Below are 6,000 nucleotides of genomic sequence, written 5' to 3' on the forward strand. Positions count from 1 at the left end.
CTACATTCACAATGTCATATACACACACACACACAAAGCCATATATATACATACAGTCATGGCAAAAAGTTTTCAGAATTGCAGTATTTGTTTTCACAGTTTGCTGCTTCAGTGTTTTTAGACCTTTTTGTCAGATGTTGCTATGGTATACTAAAGTAAAATTACAAGCATTTCATAAGTGTCAAAGGCTTTTATTGACAATTATTAAGTTTATGCAAAGAGTCAATATTTGCAGTGTTGACCCTTCTCTTTGAAGACCTCTGCAATTTTCCCTGGTATGCTGTCAATCAACTTCTAAGCCACATACTGACTGATGGCAATCCATTCTTGCCTAATCAATGCTTGGAGTTTGTTAAAATTTATGGGCTTTTTGTCCATCCGCCTCTTGAGAATTGACCACAAGTTCTCAATGGGATTAAGGTCTGGGGAATTTCCTGGCCATGGACCCAAAATTTTAATGTTTTGATCCCAGAGCTACTTCGTTATCACTTTTGCTTTATGGTAAGGTGCTCCATCATGCTGGAAAAGGCATTGTTCGTCACCAAACTGTTCTTGGATGGTTGGGAGAAGTTGCTCTTGGAGGATGTTTTGGTACCATTGTTCTTAGGCAAAATTGTGAGTGAGCCCACTTCCTTGGCTGAGAAGCAACCCCACACATGAATGGTCTCGGGATGCTTTACTGTTGGCATGACACAGGACTAATGGAAGCGCTCATCTTGCCTTCTCCGGACAAGCCTTTTCCAGATGCCTCAAACAATCTGAAAGGGGATTCATCTGAGAAAATTACTTTAACAGTCCTCAGCAGTCCAATCTCTGTACCTTTTGCAGAATATCAGTCTGTCTATGATGTTTTTCCTGGAGAGAAGTGGCTTCTTTGCTGGCCTTCTTGACACCAGGCCATCCTCCAAAAGTCTTCCCCTCACTGTGCGTGCAGATGCACAAGCTCTGCACTAGTGATGCCCAATCCCGCAGCTGAATCAACTTTAGGAGACGGTCCAAGCGCTTGCTGGACGTACTTGGGCGCCCTGAAGCCGCCTTCACAACTATTGAACCTCTCTCCTTGAAATTCTTGATGATCCAATAAATGGTTGATTTAGATGCAATCTTACTAGCAGCAATATCCTTGCCAGTGAAGCCCTTTTTTGAGAAAAGCCATGATGACTGCACATATTTCCTTGCAGATAACCATGGTTAACAGAGGAAGAACAATGGTTTCAAACACCACCCTCGTTTTAAAGCTTTCAGTCTGTTATTATAACTCGGTTAGCATGACACAATGATCTCCAGTCTTGTCCGAGTCAACATTCTCACCTGTGTTAGAGAGAATCACTAACCTGATGTCAGCTGGTCCTTTTGTGGCAGGCCTGAAATGCATTGGAAATGTTGTTTTTGGGATAAAGTTTATTTTCATGTCAAAGAGGGACTTTGAAAGAATTGCAATTTATCTGATCACTTTTCATGACATTCTGGAGTACATGCAAATTGCCATCATAAAAACTGAGGCAGCAGACTTTGTGAAAAATTATATTTGTGTCATTCACAAAACTTTTGGCTAGGACTATACATAGATGTGGAAATAATGGTTGTAAGCCAGAGGGAATGCCGTATGAAATGAATAGCAGGTTGGTTATAACTGTCATTTGTTTATCTTTTGTTTTAAGGAGCCCTTTTCAAAATTTCAAACTGGCTGGGTGAAGAAGGTACAGGGGATCAAAGGGACACCCACCAACTCAGTTAAAATACCAGGTAATAAATACTTATGTATAGAGGCAGATTCAATTCCCCACGTTGTTCTTTAGAACAATATGGGGCGCACATCGCAGAATGTTAAATAAACTTGAAAGCTTGGGAATGGATGCTAAGATGGTTGACTGGATAAGATCTTGGTTGCAGGATAGAAAACAGAGAGTTATAGTAAATGGAGCGCATTCACAGGAGGGAAAGGTTACCAGTGGCGTACCCCAAGGATCTGTACTTGGCCCAGTGCTTTTTAATACCTTTATTGGGGACATCGCAAATGGTATTGAAGGGAAAGTATGCCTTTTGCAGATAACACAAAGATATGCAACAGGGTAGACACACCAGGAGGGGTAAAACAAATATTTGATGATCTAGGTAGACTAGGTCAGGAGAGTGGCAACTACAGTTTAATGTCAAAAAATGCAAAATCATGCACCTGGGTTTCAAAAATCCAAAGGCTAAATATAGTATTAATGGCATAATAATGGAAACTACTGAAGAGGAAAGGGATTGAGGAGTCACTATTTCAGGTGACCTAAAGGCAGGTAAGCAATGTAACAAAGCAATGAGGGAGGCAAGTCAGATGCTTGGTTGCATAGGGAGAGGAATCAGTAGCAGAAAGAAAAAAGTATTACTGCCACTGTATAGGTCATTGTCATTGGTACGGCCTCATCTAGAATACTGTGTTCAATTCTGGAGGCCATATCTCCAGAAGGATATAAATACATTAGAGACTGTACAAAGAAGGGCAACTAAAATGGTGTGTGGCCTACAGCATAAAACTTATATAAAACTGTATAGTTTAGAGCAGAGAAGGGAAAGGGGGACATGATAGAGACTTTCAAATATATCAAGGGTTTGAACAAGGCACAGGAGGGAAACATTCTTCAAAGAAAGAGAAGTACTAGAACACGAGGACATGCACTGAAACTGGAGGGAAGTAGGTCCAGAGGAAATTTGAGGAAAAACTACACAGAAAGGGTAGTGAATAAGTGGAATAGCCTCCCATCAAAAGTGGTAGAGGCTAATACAGTAGAGCAGTTTAAACATGCTTGGGATAGACATAAGAATATTCTTATAAAGAATAAATGATCAAATAGGGTTTAAGGTTTCATAGGTTAATAAAAAAACATGGACAGACTAGATGGGCCAAGCGGTTCTTATGTGCCGTCAAATTCTATGTTTCTATCATTACAGTTACTAACGATAACAATGCGCATCTATTACCATAGTAACTGTAATGATGTGCGACCCATGTTGTTCTAAACAACAACGTGAGGAATTGAATCTGCCCCATAGAGTATTTTGTGGTTTGAAGAATGTTTGTCTAGGACACTAAAAACCAAGATTTAGCTCTATAGGCCAATCAGATCACCCTACAATATGGATAACTATAGAGGGATATCGTCCAAAATGGGATATAGAGGATGGACGTTTCTAACATACCTAGCTAACTCAATCAAGTTTAGAAATATGCTAGAAGCATTGTGGGCCACTTGTGTGTACAACAAGGAACACACTGAAAACCCATTAGTCTTCTGGCTATTATGACTGCCTATTCTTTGTATGTGACAGCAGTACCTCAAATCCACCAGAGGTGCTTCTGTTCTGCCTCTGAACTGTACACCATACCTGTAGGAGTTAATCTCCATACCTGATTAGAATTGCACCTGTCTCACAGCTTCAAATACCTGCCTCAATCTGTGCTATGTGCAGTTCATCGTTTATACTTGGCTTCTGGTTGTCTCTTGTTTATCCCTGTTCCAGTTTTGCTTTGCTGCTGTTTGATCTCCTGTTGTGACCCTCTGCCTGATTACCGAACCCTGCTTTTTTTTGCCTGTTGCCCTGACCTCTGCCTGATTACAGGATTCTGCTAGTCTTTCTGCTTCCCTGGACTGCCTCGTGCCTCTGGCAATCTGGAATCCTGACCCCTGCCTCCTTAGTCTGGAGCCTCGTGCCTCCTGGCAATTGGTACATTATACTTGTACCTGCATTTAATGTCATTGCTTGAAACCTGTTGCTTCTGTGGACTATTCCTGCCATTCATCACACCTGTTCATAATTGTGTATTGGAGTATACCTGTTTATTCTGCTACCTGAAATCTGCATATTCCACAAATTAAATCCTTCTTCACATATTTTGCCTAAATATAGACACTTGGTTTTTCTACTGCTATTGCCGTGTCCTGAATTCACTAGGAATCATAACACTGGCAAGCAGCCAAGGAGCTGCTGAGAGGGGGAATTGTTTCATCTATCAAACAACACAAGAGGTACCAGTATGAAGCATAGTCGTCATCTCAAAGAGAATTAACTGAACCATTTAAAAAATCAGAATAAACTTATCCACCGAAAAGCCACAACTTTGAAACTTCTAACAAGTGAATTAAATTACATTGATTATCTTGTTACAGTGGCACCTGTCAAGGGGTGGAATATATTAGGCAGCAATTGAACAGTTGGTTCTTAAAGTTGATGTGTTGAAAGCAGGAAAAATGGGGAGCATGGTGGCTTAGTGGTTAGCACTTCTGCCTCACAGCACTGGGGTCATGAGTTCAATTCCTGACCATGGCCTTATCTGTGAGGAGTTTGTATGTTCTCCCTGTGTTTGCGTGGGTTTCCTCCGGGTGCTCCGATTTCCTCCCACACTCCAAAATCATACTAGTAGGTTAATTAGCTGCTATTAAATTGGCTTTAATCTCTCTTGGTCTGTGTGTATATGTTATGGAATTTAGATTGTAAGTTCCAATGAGGCAGGGACTGACAGCGCTGTGGAATTAGTGGCACTATATAGATAGATGATGATGATAAACCTTAATCCGTAGGGTGTTCTAAGTAAGTACCTACTAAAAGTGGTCCAAGGAACAACAACGAGTAAACCGGTTACAGGGTCATGGCTGCCCAAGGCTCATTAATGCACGTGGGAGTGAAGTCTAGTCCGTTTGGTCCAATCCCACAGAAGAGCTACTGTAGCTGATAAAGTTAATGGCTGGCTGTCACGAATGCCCAGCCTGTCCCAAAACAGCAATTTGAACAGCTGGCCGTGACTGGCATCACCTTAGCCACTTAGCAATAAATACACCTTTTCTGCCACCACAAAAGATTTATTATAGTGTCCTTACGTTCACCAAAACCACTTATTAATGTTTCAAACCTAAATCACATACACATGTAGTATGAGCCTCCCTGGGCTTCGTAAATTCACAAAGAATCTTGGAGAAAATGCTAGATTAAATGTGTTTTAATCCGAAAAATGTCTCCAAGGCTTAGTTACAAAAAAGTTAATGATAAAACATACAATAAGTTGCACAAGTAAGTTTCAGAAAATAAAATAGTAAATAAAACTTACTAGTTAAGACCTGGTGTGTGAAGGAGCACAATTACCAAATATGGGACATTTCAGTCTTGTTAGACCGCCTCATGAAAATGCACACGTTATTGTCTAAGGCAGAAGATTTTAAACCTTTTTCCACATAGTTCTCACCCCCACCTTTGGAGTTTAGCTATCAATAAGGACAAATTGATCTCTCAAATGTCACAGGGCTTTCGAAGTGAGCTAGGGATGTCCTGGGAGCGGGAATGTTCACAGGACCTTGAGTTCTCACCTCTGCTCGTTCGGCTGGCTAGATGGTTTACAACTTTGGGGTTTCAAACTCCTCAGAGATCGAATAAATAACATAAATGTATAAAATAAAAATACATATAAAATAAAAGTGTGAATTGATAAATATCCTTAAATTCCCAAGACAAGGTGGTAGATTTATCAAACCTAAAAATGAAAGGTGGAGGTGTTGCCTATAGCAACCAATCAGATTCTAATTTTCATTTACTAGTACATTCTATAAAATGATAGCTAGAAGCTGATGGTTGCTATGGGCACATTTTCCTTTTTTAGATAGTTTTCATACATCTACCCCTATATCTTAATTTAAACTCTCGACACCAAAAATGTAAATACTTGGAAGTCCATATTACACCTAACTGTTAAGATCTTTAGAAACATAATTTTACACCAATTATAAGCAAGATAGTGAATACTTTCGACAATCTGCATCTTATACTACTGGAAAGAAACACAGTAATTAAAAGTGTTATTTTCCTTAAACTTGTATACATAATACATATTCTTTCCATTAGTATAATTAAGATGATTATAGATGTTCTAAAATGTTCCTGAGTGTCTTGTGGCAAAACAAGAGATCCAAAATTGCTTGCTCTAAACCTTAAATTCTTAATAGAAAATAGGGGGGCCATAAGTCA

This window comes from Mixophyes fleayi, chromosome 3 (genome assembly GCF_038048845.1).
Source record: "Mixophyes fleayi isolate aMixFle1 chromosome 3, aMixFle1.hap1, whole genome shotgun sequence".
Lineage (NCBI taxonomy): Eukaryota > Metazoa > Chordata > Amphibia > Anura > Limnodynastidae > Mixophyes > Mixophyes fleayi.